This window comes from Hevea brasiliensis, chromosome 10 (assembly GCF_030052815.1).
Source record: "Hevea brasiliensis isolate MT/VB/25A 57/8 chromosome 10, ASM3005281v1, whole genome shotgun sequence".
Classification (NCBI taxonomy): domain Eukaryota; kingdom Viridiplantae; phylum Streptophyta; class Magnoliopsida; order Malpighiales; family Euphorbiaceae; genus Hevea; species Hevea brasiliensis.
In genome coordinates, this window is record NC_079502.1 from 67063291 (window position 1) to 67078623 (window position 15333).

Here is a 15333-nt window from a genome sequence, read left to right on the forward strand (position 1 = left end):
GTCAAATAGCTTGCACAAGTACGGGTACCAAAACTCTAGAGCTAAAAGTCTCCTAAAATTGATAAAATTTTGCACTAAAAGGGCAGTCTGACCAGCTTTAGTAAATTGACCATATCTTGGTCTATACAACTTAGAATGACTTGAAATTTTGCCAAGAGTGCAACAAGACATAGAGCTACAATTCTTATGAAGACACCAAAACCCAGAAATGGCCAGAACTAAGTCAAACAGCTTGCGCAATTTCGGGTACCAAAACTGCTAGATCTAAAAGTGACCTAAAATTGACCAAATTTTGCACTAAAGGGGCAATCTGTCCAGCTTTAGTAAATTGACCATATCTTGGTCTATACAACTCAGAATGACTTGAAATTTTGCCCAGAGTACAATAAGACAAAGAGCTACAATTCTTATGAAGACACCAAGGCCCAGAAATTGCCAGAACCAAGTCAAATAGCTTGCACAAGTATGGGTGTCAAAACTGCCTCAACTAATAGTGACCTAAAATTGACCGAATTTTACACTAAAGGTGCAATCTGTCCAGCTTTAGTAAGTTGACCATATGTTCTATGCAACTCAGAATGACTTGAAATTTTGCACAGAGTGCAATAAGACATAGAGCTATAATTCATATGAAGATACCAAAGCCCAGAAATGGCCAGAACCAAGCCAAATAGCTTGCTCAATTTTAGGTACCAAAACTGCCAGAACTAAAAGTGACATAAAATTGACCAAATTTTGCACTAATGGTGCAATCTGTCCAGCTTTAGTAAACTGACCATATCTTGGTCTATACAACTCAGAATGACTTGAAATTTTGCCGAGAATGCAATAAGACATAGAGCTACAATTCTTATGAAGACACCAAAGCCCAGAAATGGACAGAACTAAGTCAAACAGCTTGCACAATTTCGGGTACCAAAACTGCTAGATCTAAAAGTGACCTAAAATTGACCAAATTTTGCACTAAAGGGGCAATCTGTCCAGCTTTAGTAAATTGACCATATCTTGGTCTATACAACTCAGAATGACTTGAAATTTTGCCCAGAGTACAATAAGACAAAGAGCTACAATTCTTATGAAGACACTAAAGCCCAGAAATTGCCAGAACCAAGTCAAATAGCTTGCACAAGTATGGGTGTCAAAACTGCCTCAACTAATAGTGACCTAAAATTGACCGAATTTTACACTAAAGGTGCAATCTGTCCAGCTTTAGTAAGTTGACCATATGTTCTATGCAACTCAGAATGACTTGAAATTTTGCCCAAAGTGTAATAAGACAGAGAGCTACAATTCTTATGAAGACACCAAAGCCATGAAATGGCCAGAACGAAGTCAAATACCTTGCACAAGTACGGGTACCAAATACCTTGCATAAGTGACCTAAAATTTATCAAATTTTGCACTAAAGGGGCAATCTGTCCAGCTCTAGTAAATTGACCATATCTTGGTCTATCCAACTCAGAATGACTTCAAATTTTGCATAGTGTGCAAAAAGACATAGAGCTATAATTCTTATGAAGACACCAAAGCCCAAAAATGGCCAGAACCAAGCCAAATAGCTTGCTTAATTTCGGGTACCAAAACTGCCTGAACTAAAAGTGACGTAAAATTGACCAAATTTTGCACTAATGGTGCAATCTGTTCAGCTTTAGTAAATTGACCATATCTTGGTCTATACAACTCAGAATGACTTGAAATTTTTCCCAAAGTGCAATAAGACATAGAGCTATAATTCTTATGAAGATACCAAAGCCCAGAAATAGCCAGTACCAAGTCAAATAGCTTGCACAATTTCAGGTACAAAAACTACTACAGCTAACAGTGACCTAAAATTGGCCAAATTTTGCACTCAATGTGAAATCTGTCCAACTTTAGTAAATTGACCATATGTTCTATACAACTCAGAATGACTTGAAATTTTGCCCAGAGTTCAACAAGACAGAGAGCTATAATTCTTATGAAGATACCAAAGCCCAGAAATGGCCAGGACCAAGTCAAATAGCTTGCACAATTTCAGGTACCAAAACTACCATAGCTAAAAGTTACCTAAAATTGATCAAATTTTGCACTAAAGGTCTAATCTGTTCAGCTTTAGTAAATTGACCATATCTTGGTCTATACAACTCAGAATGACTTGAAATTTTGCCAAGAGTGCAATAAGACATTGAGCTACAATTCTTATGAAGACACCAAAGCCCAGAAATGGCAAGAACCAAGTCAAATAGCTTGCACAATTTCGAGTACCAAAACTGCCAAAACTAAAAGTGACCTAAAATTCACCAAATTTTGCACTAAGGGTTCAATCTGTCCAGCTTTAGTAAATTGACCATATCTTGGTCGATACAACTCGGAATGACTTGAAATTTTGCCTAGAGTGCAATAAGACAGAGAGCTACAATTCTTATGAAAACACCAAAGCCCAGAAATAGCCAGAAGCAAGTCAAATAGCTTGCACAAGTACGGGTATCAAAACTGCCTGAACTAAAAGTGACCTAAAATTGACCGAATTTTGCACTAAAGGTGAAATCTCTCCAGCTTTAGTAAGTTGACCATATGTTCTATACAACTCAGAATGACTTGAAAATTTTCTCAGAGTGCAATAAGACATAGTACTACAATTCTTATGAAGACACCAAAGCCCAAAAATGGCCAGAACCAAGTCAAATAGCTTGCACAATTTTGGGTACCAATACTGCCTGAACTAAAAGTGACGTAAAATTGACTAAATTTTGCACCAATGGTGCAATCTGTCCAGCTTTAGTAAATTGACCATACCTTGGTCTATACAACTCAGAATGACTTGAAATTTTGCCCAGACTGCAATAAGACAAAAAGCTACAATTCTTATGAAGACACCAAAGCCATGAATTAGCCAGAACCAAGTCAAATAGCTTGCACAAGTTTGGGTACCAAAATTGCCAAAACTAAAAGTGACCTAAAAATGACTAAATATTGCACAAAAGGTGCAATCTGTCCAGCTTTAGTAAATTGACCATATCTTGGTCTATACAACTCAAAATGACTTGAAATTTTGCCCAGAGTGCAATAAGACATAGTGCTACAATTCTTATGATAGCACCGAAGCCCAGAAATGGCCAGGACCAAGTCAAATAGCTTGCACAATTTCAGGTACCAAAACTACCATAGCTAAAAGTTACCCAAAATTGACCAAATTTTGCACTAAAGGTCTAATCTGTCCAGCTTTAGTAAATTGACCATATCTTGGTCTATACAACTCAAAATGACTTGAAATTTTGCCCAGAGTGCAATAAAACATAGAGCTACAATTCTTATGAAGGCACCAAAGCCCAGAAATGGCCAGGACCAAGTCAAATAGCTTGCACAATTTCAGTACCAAAACTACAGAGCTAATAAAGGACCTAAAATTTACCAAATTTTGCACTAAAGGTGTAATCTGTCCAGCTTTAGCAAATTGACCATATCTTGTTCTATACAACTCAGAATGACTTTAAATTTTGCCCAGAGTGCAATAAGACAGAGAGCTACAATTCCTATGAAGATACCAAAGCCCAGAAATGGCCAGAACCAAGTCAAATAGCTTACACAAATACGGGTACCAAAACTCTAGAGCAAAAAGTGAATTAAAATTGATTAAATTTTGCACTAAAGGGGCAATATGTCCAGCTTTAGTAAATTGACCATATCTTAGTCTATACAACTCAGAATGACTTGAAATTTTACCCAGAGTGGCATAAGACAGAGAGCTACAATTCTTATGAAGACACCAAAGCCCAGAAATAGCCAGAACCAAGTCAAATAGCTTGCACAAGTATGGGTATCAAAACTGCCTGAACTAAAAATGACCTAAAATTGACCAAATTTTGCACTAAAGGTGCAATCTGTCCAGCTTTAGTAAATTGGCGATATGTTCTATACAACTCAGAATGACTTGAAATTTTGCCCAGAGTGCAATAAGAAATAGAGCTATAATTCTTATGAAGACACCAAAGCCCAGAAATGGCCAGAACCATGCCAACTAGCTTGCTCAATTTGGGGTACCAAAACTGCCAGAACTAAAAGTGACGTAAAATTGACCAAATTTTGCACTAAAGGTGTAATCTGTCCAGCTTTAGCAAATTGACCATATGTTGGTCTATACAACTCAGAATAACTTGAAATTTTGCCCAGAGTGCAATAAGGTATAGAGCTACAATTCTTATAAAGGCACCAAAGCCCAGAAATGGCCAGGACCAAGTCAAATAGCTTGCACAATTTCAGGTACCAAAACTATTAGAGCTAACAGTGACCTAAAATTGACCAAATTTTGCACTAAAGGTGTAATCTGTCCAGCTTTAGCAAATTGACCATATCTTGGTCTATACAACTCAAAATGACTTGAAATTTTGCCCAGAGTGCAATAAGATAGAGAGCTACAATTCCTATGAAGATACCAAAGCCCAGAAATGGACAGAACCAAGTCAAATAGCTTGCACAAATACGGGTACCAAAACTCTAGAGCTAAAAGTGACCTAAAATTGATCAAAGTTTGCACTAAGGGGGCAATCTACCTAGGTTTAGTAAATTGAGCATATCTTAGTCTATACAACTCAGAATGACTTGAAATTTTGCCCAGAGTGCCATAAGATAGAGAGCTACAATTCTTATGAAGACACCAAAGTCCAGAAATAGCAAGAACCAAGTCAAATAGCTTGCACATGTATGGGCATCAAAAATGCTCGAACTAAAAGTGTCCTAAAATTGACCAAATTTTGCACTAAAGGTGAAATCTGTGTAGCTTTAGTAAATTCACCATATGTTCTATACAACTCAGAATGACTTGAAATTTTGCCCAGAGTGCAATAAGACATAGAGCTATAGTTCTTATGAAGATTCCAAAGCCCATAAATGGCCAGAACCAAGCCAAATAGCTTACTCAATTTCAGGTGCCAAAACTGCCAGAACTAAAAGTGACGTAAAATTGACAAAATTTTGCACTAATGGTGCAATCGGTCCAGCTTTAGTAAATTGACCATATCTTGGTCTATACAACTCAGAATGACTTCAAATTTTGCCCAGAGTGCAATAAGACATAGAGCTACAATTCTTATGAAGACACCAAAGCCCAGAAATGGCCAGAACTAAGTTAAACAGCTTTCACAATTTCGGGTACCAAAACTGCTAGAACTAAAAGTGACCTAAAATTGACCAAATTTTGCACTAAAGGTGCAATCTGTCCAGCTTTAGTAAATTGACCATATCTTGGTCTATACAACTCAGAATGACTTGAAATTTTGCCCAGAGTACAATAAGACATAGAGCTACAATTCTTATGAAGACACCAAAGCCCAGAAATTGCCAGAACCAAGTCAAATAGCTTGCACAAGTATGGGTATCAAAACTGCCTCAACTAATAGTGACCTAAAATTGACCGAATTTTGCACTAAAGGTGTAATCTGTCCAGCTTTAGTAAGTTGACCATATGTTCTATGCAACTCAGAATGACTTGAAATTTTGCCCAGAGTGCAATAAGACATAGAGCTATAATTCTTATGAAGATACCAAAGCCCAGAAATGGCCAGAACCAAGCCAAATAGCTTGCTCAATTTCAGGTACCAAAACTGCCAGAACTAAAAGTGACATAAAATTGACCAAATTTTGCACTAATGGTGCAATTTGTCCAGCTTTAGTAAATTGACTATATCTTGGTCTATACAACTGAGAATGACTTGAAATTTTGCCGAGAATGCAATAAGACATAGAGCTACAATTCTTATGAAGACACCAAAGCCCAGAAATGGCCAGAACTAAGTCCAACAGCTTGTACAATTTCGGGTACCAAAACTGCTAGGACTAAAAGTTTGACCAAATTTTGCACTAAAGGTACAATCTGTCCAGCTTTAGTAAACTGACCATATCTTGGTCTATACAACTCAAAATGACTTGAAATTTTGCCAAGAGTGCAATAAGACATAGAGCTACAATTCCTATGAAGACACCAAAGCCCGGAAATGGCCAGAACTAAGTCAAACAGCTTGCACAATTTCGGGTACCAAAACTGTTAGAACTAAAAGTGCCCTAAAATTGACCAAATTTTGCACTAAAGGTGCTCTGTCCAGCTTTAGTAAATTGACCATATCTTGGTCTATACAACTCAGAATGACTTGAAATTTTTCCCAGAGTACAATAAGACATAGAGCTACAATTCTTATGAAGACACCAAAGCCCAGAAGTTGCCAGAACCAAGTCAAATAGCTTGCACAAGTATGGGTATCAAAACTGCCTCAACTAATGGTGACCTAAAATTGACCAAATTTTGCACTAAAGGTGCAATCTGTCCAGCTTTAGTAAGTTGACCATATGTTCTATGCAACTCAGAATGACTTGAAATTTTGCCCAGAGTGTAATAAGACAGAGAGCTACAATTCTTATGAAGACACCAAAGCCCAGAAATGGACAGAACTAAGTCAAACAGCTTGCACAATTTCGGGTACCAAAACTGCTAGGACTAAAAGTGACCTAAAATTGACCAAATTTTGCACTAAAGGTCCAATCTGTCCAGCTTTAGTAAAGTGACCATATCTTGGTCTATACAACTCAGAATGACTTGAAATTTTGCCCAGAGTACAATAAGACTTAGAGCTACAATTCTTATGAAGACACCAAAGCCCAGAAATTGCGAGAACCAAGTCAAATAGCTTGCACAAGTATGGGTATCAAAATTGCCTCAACTAATAGTGACCTAAAATTGACCGAATTTTGCACTAAAAGTGCAATCTGTCCAGCTTTAGTAAGTTGACCATATGTTCTATGCAACTCAGAATGACTTGAAATTTTGCACAGAGTGCAATAAGACATAGAGCTATAATTCTTATGAAGATACCAAAGCCCAGAAATGGCCAAAACCAAGCCAAATAGCTTGCTCAATTTCAGGTACCAAAACTGCCAGAACTAAAAGTGACATAAAATTGACCAAATTTTGCACTAATGGTGCAATCTGTCCAGCTTTAGTAAACTGACCATATCTTGGTCTATACAACTCAGAATGACTTGAAATTTTGCCGAGAATGCAATAAGACATAGAGCTACAATTCTTATGAAGACACCAAAGCCCAGAAATGGACAGAACTAAGTCAAACAGCTTGCACAATTTCGGGTACCAAAACTGCTAGATCTAAAAGTGACCTAAAATTGACCAAATTTTGCACTAAAGGGGCAATCTGTCCAGCTTTAGTAAATTGACCATATCTTGGTCTATACAACTCAGAATGACTTGAAATTTTGCCCAGAGTACAATAAGACAAAGAGCTACAATTCTTATGAAGACACCAAAGCCCAGAAATTGCCAGAACCAAGTCAAATAGCTTGCACAAGTATGGGTGTCAAAACTGCCTCAACTAATAGTGACCTAAAATTGACCGAATTTTGCACTAAAGGTGCAATCTGTCCAGCTTTAGTAAGTTGACCATATGTTCTATGCAACTCAGAATGACTTGAAATTTTGCCCAAAGTGTAATAAGACAGAGAGCTACAATTCTTATGAAGACACCAAAGCCATGAAATGGCCAGAACGAAGTCAAATACCTTGCACAAGTACGGGTACCAAAACTATAGAGATATAAGTGACCTAAAATTTATCAAATTTTGCACTAAAGGGGCAATCTGTCCAGCTCTAGTAAATTGACCATATCTTGGTCTATCCAACTCAGAATGACTTCAAATTTTGCATAGTGTGCCATAAGACAGAGCTACAGATTCTTTTGAAGACACCAAAGCCCAGAAATGGCCAGAACCAAGTCAAATAGCTTGCACAAGTGTGGGTATCAAAACTGCCTGAATTAAAAGTGACCTAAAATTGACCAAATTTTGCACTAAAGTTGCAATCTGTCCAGCTGTAGTAAATTGACCTTATGTTCTATACAACTCAGAATGACTTGAAATTTTTCCCAGAGTGCAAAAAGACATAGAGCTATAATTCTTATGAAGACACCAAAGCCCAAAAATGGCCAGAACCAAGCCAAATAGCTTGCTTAATTTCGGGTACCAAAACTGCCTGAACTAAAAGTGACGTAAAATTGACCAAATTTTGCACTAATGGTGCAATCTGTCCAGCTTTAGTAAATTGACCATATCTTGGTCTATACAACTCAGAAAGACTTGAAATTTTGCCCAAAGTGCAATAAGACATAGAGCTATAATTCTTATGAAGATACCAAAGCCCAGAAATAGCCAGTACCAAGTCAAATAGCTTGCACAATTTCAGGTACAAAAACTACTACAGCTAACAGTGACCTAAAATTGGCCAAATTTTGCACTCAATGTGAAATCTGTCCAACTTTAGTAAATTGACCATATGTTCTATACAACTCAGAATGACTTGAAATTTTGCCCAGAGTTCAACAAGACAGAGAGCTATAATTCTTATGAAGATACCAACGCCCAGAAATGGCCAGGACCAAGTCAAATAGCTTGCACAATTTCAGGTACCAAAACTACCATAGCTAAAAGTTACCTAAAATTGATCAAATTTTGCACTAAAGGTCTAATCTGTTCAGCTTTAGTAAATTGACCATATCTTGGTCTATACAACTCAGAATGACTTGAAATTTTGCCAAGAGTGCAATAAGACATTGAGCTACAATTCTTATGAAGACACCAAAGCCCAGAAATGGCAAGAACCAAGTCAAATAGCTTGCACAATTTCGAGTACCAAAACTGCCAAAACTAAAAGTGACCTAAAATTCACCAAATTTTGCACTAAGGGTTCAATCTGTCCAGCTTTAGTAAATTGACCATATCTTGGTCGATACAACTCGGAATGACTTGAAATTTTGCCTAGAGTGCAATAAGACAGAGAGCTACAATTCTTATGAAAACACCAAAGCCCAGAAATAGCCAGAAGCAAGTCAAATAGCTTGCACAAGTACGGGTATCAAAACTGCCTGAACTAAAAGTGACCTAAAATTGACCGAATTTTGCACTAAAGGTGCAATCTGTCCAGCTTTAGTAAGTTGACCATATGTTCTATACAACTCAGAATGACTTGAAAATTTTCTCAGAGTGCAATAAGACATAGTACTACAATTCTTATGAAGACACCAAAGCCCAAAAATGGCCAGAACCAAGTCAAATAGCTTGCACAATTTTGGGTACCAATACTGCCTGAACTAAAAGTGACGTAAAATTGACTAAATTTTGCACCAATGGTGCAATCTGTCCAGCTTTAGTAAATTGACCATACCTTGGTCTATACAACTCAGAATGACTTGAAATTTTGCCCAGACTGCAATAAGACAAAAAGCTACAATTCTTATGAAGACACCAAAGCCATGAATTAGCCAGAACCAAGTCAAATAGCTTGCACAAGTTTGGGTACCAAAATTGCCAAAACTAAAAGTGACCTAAAAATGACTAAATATTGCACAAAAGGTGCAATCTGTCCAGCTTTAGTAAATTGACCATATCTTGGTCTATACAACTCAAAATGACTTGAAATTTTGCCCAGAGTGCAATAAGACATAGTGCTACAATTCTTATGAAGGCACCGAAGCCCAGAAATGGCCAGGACCAAGTCAAATAGCTTGCACAATTTCAGGTACCAAAACTACCATAGCTAAAAGTTACCCAAAATTGACCAAATTTTGCACTAAAGGTCTAATCTGTCCAGCTTTAGTAAATTGACCATATCTTGGTCTATACAACTCAAAATGACTTGAAATTTTGCCCAGAGTGCAATAAAACATAGAGCTACAATTCTTATGAAGGCACCAAAGCCCAGAAATGGCCAGGACCAAGTCAAATAGCTTGCACAATTTCAGGTACCAAAACTACCAGAGCTAACAGTGACCTAAAATTGACCAAATTTTGCACTAAAGGTGTAATCTGTCCAGCTTTAGCAAATTGACCATATCTTGTTCTATACAACTCAGAATGACTTTAAATTTTGCCCAGAGTGCAATAAGACAGAGAGCTACAATTCCTATGAAGATACCAAAGCCTAGAAATGGCCAGAACCAAGTCAAATAGCTTACACAAATACGGGTACCAAAACACTAGAGCAAAAAGTGAATTAAAATTGATTAAATTTTGCACTAAAGGGGCAATATGTCCAGCTTTAGTAAATTGACCATATCTTAGTCTATACAACTCAGAATGACTTGAAATTTTACCCAGAGTGGCATAAGACAGAGAGCTACAATTCTTATGAAGACACCAAAGCCCAGAAATAGCCAGAACCAAGTCAAATAGCTTGCACAAGTATGGGTATCAAAACTGCCTGAACTAAAAATGACCTAAAATTGACCAAATTTTGCACTAAAGGTGCAATCTGTCCAGCTTTAGTAAATTGGCGATATGTTCTATACAACTCAGAATGACTTGAAATTTTGCCCAGAGTGCAATAAGAAATAGAGCTATAATTCTTATGAAGACACCAAAGCCCAGAAATGGCCAGAACCATGCCAACTAGCTTGCTCAATTTGGGGTACCAAAACTGCCAGAACTAAAAGTGACGTAAAATTGACCAAATTTTGCACTAAAGGTGTAATCTGTCCAGCTTTAGCAAATTGACCATATGTTGGTCTATACAACTCAGAATAACTTGAAATTTTGCCCAGAGTGCAATAAGGTATAGAGCTACAATTCTTATAAAGGCACCAAAGCCCAGAAATGGCCAGGACCAAGTCAAATAGCTTGCACAATTTCAGGTACCAAAACTATTAGAGCTAACAGTGACCTAAAATTGACCAAATTTTGCACTAAAGGTGTAATCTGTCCAGCTTTAGCAAATTGACCATATCTTGGTCTATACAACTCAAAATGACTTGAAATTTTGCCCAGAGTGCAATAAGATAGAGAGCTACAATTCCTATGAAGATACCAAAGCCCAGAAATGGACAGAACCAAGTCAAATAGCTTGCACAAATACGGGTACCAAAACTCTAGAGCTAAAAGTGACCTAAAATTGATCAAAGTTTGCACTAAGGGGGCAATCTGCCTAGGTTTAGTAAATTGACCATATCTTAGTCTATACAACTCAGAATGACTTGAAATTTTGCCCAGAGTGCCATAAGATAGAGAGCTACAATTCTTATGAAGACACCAAAGTCCAGAAATAGCGAGAACCAAGTCAAATAGCTTGCACATGTATGGGCATCAAAAATGCCCGAACTAAAAGTGTCCTAAAATTGACCAAATTTTGCACTAAAGGTGAAATCTGTCTAGCTTTAGTAAATTCACCATATGTTCTATACAACTCAGAATGACTTGAAATTTTGCCCAGAGTGCAATAAGACATAGAGCTATAGTTCTTATGAAGATTCCAAAGCCCATAAATGGCCAGAACCAAGCCAAATAGCTTACTCAATTTCAGGTGCCAAAACTGCCAGAACTAAAAGTGACGTAAAATTGACAAAATTTTGCACTAATGGTGCAATCGGTCCAGCTTTAGTAAATTGACCATATCTTGGTCTATACAACTCAGAATGACTTGAAATTTTGCCCAGAGTTCAATAAGACAGAGAGCTACAATTCCTATGAAGATACCAAAGCCAAGAAATGGCCAGAACCAAGTCAAATAGCTTGCACAAGTACGGGTACCAAAACTCTAGAGCTAAAAGTGACCTAAAACTGATCAAATTTTGCACTAAAGGGGCAATCTGTCCAGCTTTAGTAAATTGACCATATCTTGGTCTATACAACTCAGAATGACTTGAAATTTTGCCCAGAGTGCAATAAGACATAGAGCTACAATTCTTATGAAGACACCAAAGCCCAGAAATGGCCAGAACTAAGTTAAACAGCTTTCACAATTTCGGGTACCAAAACTGCTAGAACTAAAAGTGACCTAAAATTGACCAAATTTTGCACTAAAGGTGCAATCTGTCCAGCTTTAGTAAAGTGACCATATCTTGGTCTATACAACTCAGAATGACTTGAAATTTTGCCCAGAGTACAATAAGACATAGAGCTACAATTCTTATGAAGACACCAAAGCCCAGAAATTGCCAGAACCAAGTCAAATAGCTTGCACAAGTATGGGTATCAAAACTGCCTCAACTAATAGTGACCTAAAATTGACCGAATTTTGCACTAAAGGTGCAATCTGTCCAGCTTTAGTAAGTTGACCATATGTTCTATGCAACTCAGAATGACTTGAAATTTTGCCCAGAGTGCAATAAGACATAGAGCTATAATTCTTATGAAGATACCAAAGCCCAGAAATGGCCAGAACCAAGCCAAATAGCTTGCTCAATTTCAGGTACCAAAACTGCCAGAACTAAAAGTGACATAAAATTGACCAAATTTTGCACTAATGGTGCAATTTGTCCAGCTTTAGTAAATTGACTATATCATGGTCTATACAACTCAGAATGACTTGAAATTTTGCCGAGAATGCAATAAGACATAGAGCTACAATTCTTATGAAGACACCAAAGCCCAGAAATGGCCAGAACTAAGTCCAACAGCTTGTACAATTTCGGGTACCAAAACTGCTAGGACTAAAAGTTTGACCAAATTTTGCACTAAAGGTACAATCTGTCCAGCTTTAGTAAATAGACCATATCTTGGTCTATACAACTCAAAATGACTTGAAATTTTGCCAAGAGTGCAATAAGACATAGAGCTACAATTCCTATGAAGACACCAAAGCCCAGAAATGGCCAGAACTAAGTCAAACAGCTTGCACAATTTCGGGTACCAAAACTGTTAGAACTAAAAGTGCCCTAAAATTGACCAAATTTTGCACTAAAGGTGCAATCTGTCCAGCTTTAGTAAATTGACCATATCTTGGTCTATACAACTCAGAATGACTTGAAATTTTTCCCAGAGTACAATAAGACATAGAGCTACAATTCTTATGAAGACACCAAAGCCCAGAAATTGCCAGAACCAAGTCAAATAGCTTGCACAAGTATGGGTATCAAAACTGCCTCAACTAATGGTGACCTAAAATTGACCAAATTTTGCACTAAAGGTGCAATCTGTCCAGCTTTAGTAAGTTGACCATATGTTCTATGCAACTCAGAATGACTTGAAATTTTGCCCAGAGTGTAATAAGACAGAGAGCTACAATTCTTATGAAGACACCAAAGCCCAGAAATGGCCAGAACTAAGTCAAACAGCTTGCACAATTTCGGGTACCAAAACTGCTAGGACTAAAAGTGACCTAAAATTGACCAAATTTTGCACTAAAGGTCCAATCTGTCCAGCTTTAGTAAAGTGACCATATCTTGGTCTATACAACTCAGAATGACTTGAAATTTTGCCCAGAGTACAATAAGACTTAGAGCTACAATTCTTATGAAGACACCAAAGCCCAGAAATTGCCAGAACCAAGTCAAATAGCTTGCACAAGTATGGGTATCAAAATTGCCTCAACTAATAGTGACCTAAAATTGACCGAATTTTGCACTAAAAGTGCAATCTGTCCAGCTTTAGTAAGTTGACCATATGTTCTATGCAACTCAGAATGACTTGAAATTTTGCACAGAGTGCAATAAGACATAGAGCTATAATTCTTATGAAGATACCAAAGCCTGAAATGGCGAGAACCAAGCCAAATAGCTTGCTCAATTTCAGTACCAAAGCGCGAACTAAAAGTGACATAAAATTGACTAAATTTTGCACTAATGGTGCAATCTGTCCAGCTTTAGTAAATCGACCATATCTTGGTCTATACAACTCGAATGACTTGAAATTTTGCGAGAATGCAATAAGACATAGAGCTACAATTCTTATGAAGACACCAAAGCCCAGAAATGGACAGAACTAAGTCAAACAGCTTGCACAATTTCGGGTACCAAAACTGCTAGATCTAAAAGTGACCTAAAATTGACCAAATTTTGCACTAAAGGGGCAATCTGTCCAGCTTTAGTAAATTGACCATATCTTGGTCTATACAACTCAGAATGACTTGAAATTTTGCCCAGAGTACAATAAGACAAAGAGCTACAATTCTTATGAAGACACCAAAGCCCAGAAATTGCTAGAACCAAGTCAAATAGCTTGCACAAGTATGGGTGTCAAAACTGCCTCAACTAATAGTGACCTAAAATTGACCGAATTTTGCACTAAAGGTGCAATCTGTCCAGCTTTAGTAAGTTGACCATATGTTCTATGCAACTCAGAATGACTTGAAATTTTGCCCAAAGTGTAATAAGACAGAGAGCTACAATTCTTATGAAGACACCAAAGCCATGAAATGGCCAGAACGAAGTCAAATACCTTGCACAAGTACGGGTACCAAAACTATAGAGATATAAGTGACCTAAAATTTATCAAATTTTGCACTAAAGGGGCAATCTGTCCAGCTCTAGTAAATTGACCATATCTTGGTCTATCCAACTCAGAATGACTTCAAATTTTGCATAGTGTGCCATAAGACAGAGAGCTACAGTTCTTTTGAAGACACCAAAGCCCAGAAATGGCCAGAACCAAGTCAAATAGCTTGCACAAGTGTGGGTATCAAAACTGCCTGAATTAAAAGTGACCTAAAATTGACCAAATTTTGCACTAAAGTTGCAATCTGTCCAGCTGTAGTAAATTGACCTTATGTTCTATACAACTCAGAATGACTTGAAATTTTTCCCAGAGTGCAAAAAGACATAGAGCTATAATTCTTATGAAGACACCAAAGCCCAAAAATGGCCAGAACCAAGCCAAATAGCTTGCTTAATTTCGGGTACCAAAACTGCCTGAACTAAAAGTGACGTAAAATTGACCAAATTTTGCACTAATGGTGCAATCTGTCCAGCTTTAGTAAATTGACCATATCTTGGTCTATACAACTCAGAAAGACTTGAAATTTTGCCCAAAGTGCAATAAGACATAGAGCTATAATTCTTATGAAGATACCAAAGCCCAGAAATAGCCAGTACCAAGTCAAATAGCTTGCACAATTTCAGGTACAAAAACTACTACAGCTAACAGTGACCTAAAATTGGCCAAATTTTGCACTCAATGTGAAATCTGTCCAACTTTAGTAAATTGACCATATGTTCTATACAACTCAGAATGACTTGAAATTTTGCCCAGAGTTCAATAAGACAGAGAGCTATAATTCTTATGAAGATACCAAAGCCCAGAAATGGCCAGAACCAAGCCAAATAGCTTGCTCAATTTCAGGTACCAAAACTTCCAGAACTAAAAGTGACATAAAATTGACCAAATTTTGCACTAATGGTGCAATCTGTCCAGCTTTAGTAAATTGACCATATCTTGGTCTATACAACTCAGAATGACTTGAAATTTTGCCCAGAGTTCAATAAGACAGAGAGCTACAATTCCTATGAAGACACCAAAGCCCAGAAATGGCCAAAACCAAGTCAAATAGCTTGCACAAGTACGGGTACAAAAACTCTAGAGCTAAAAGTG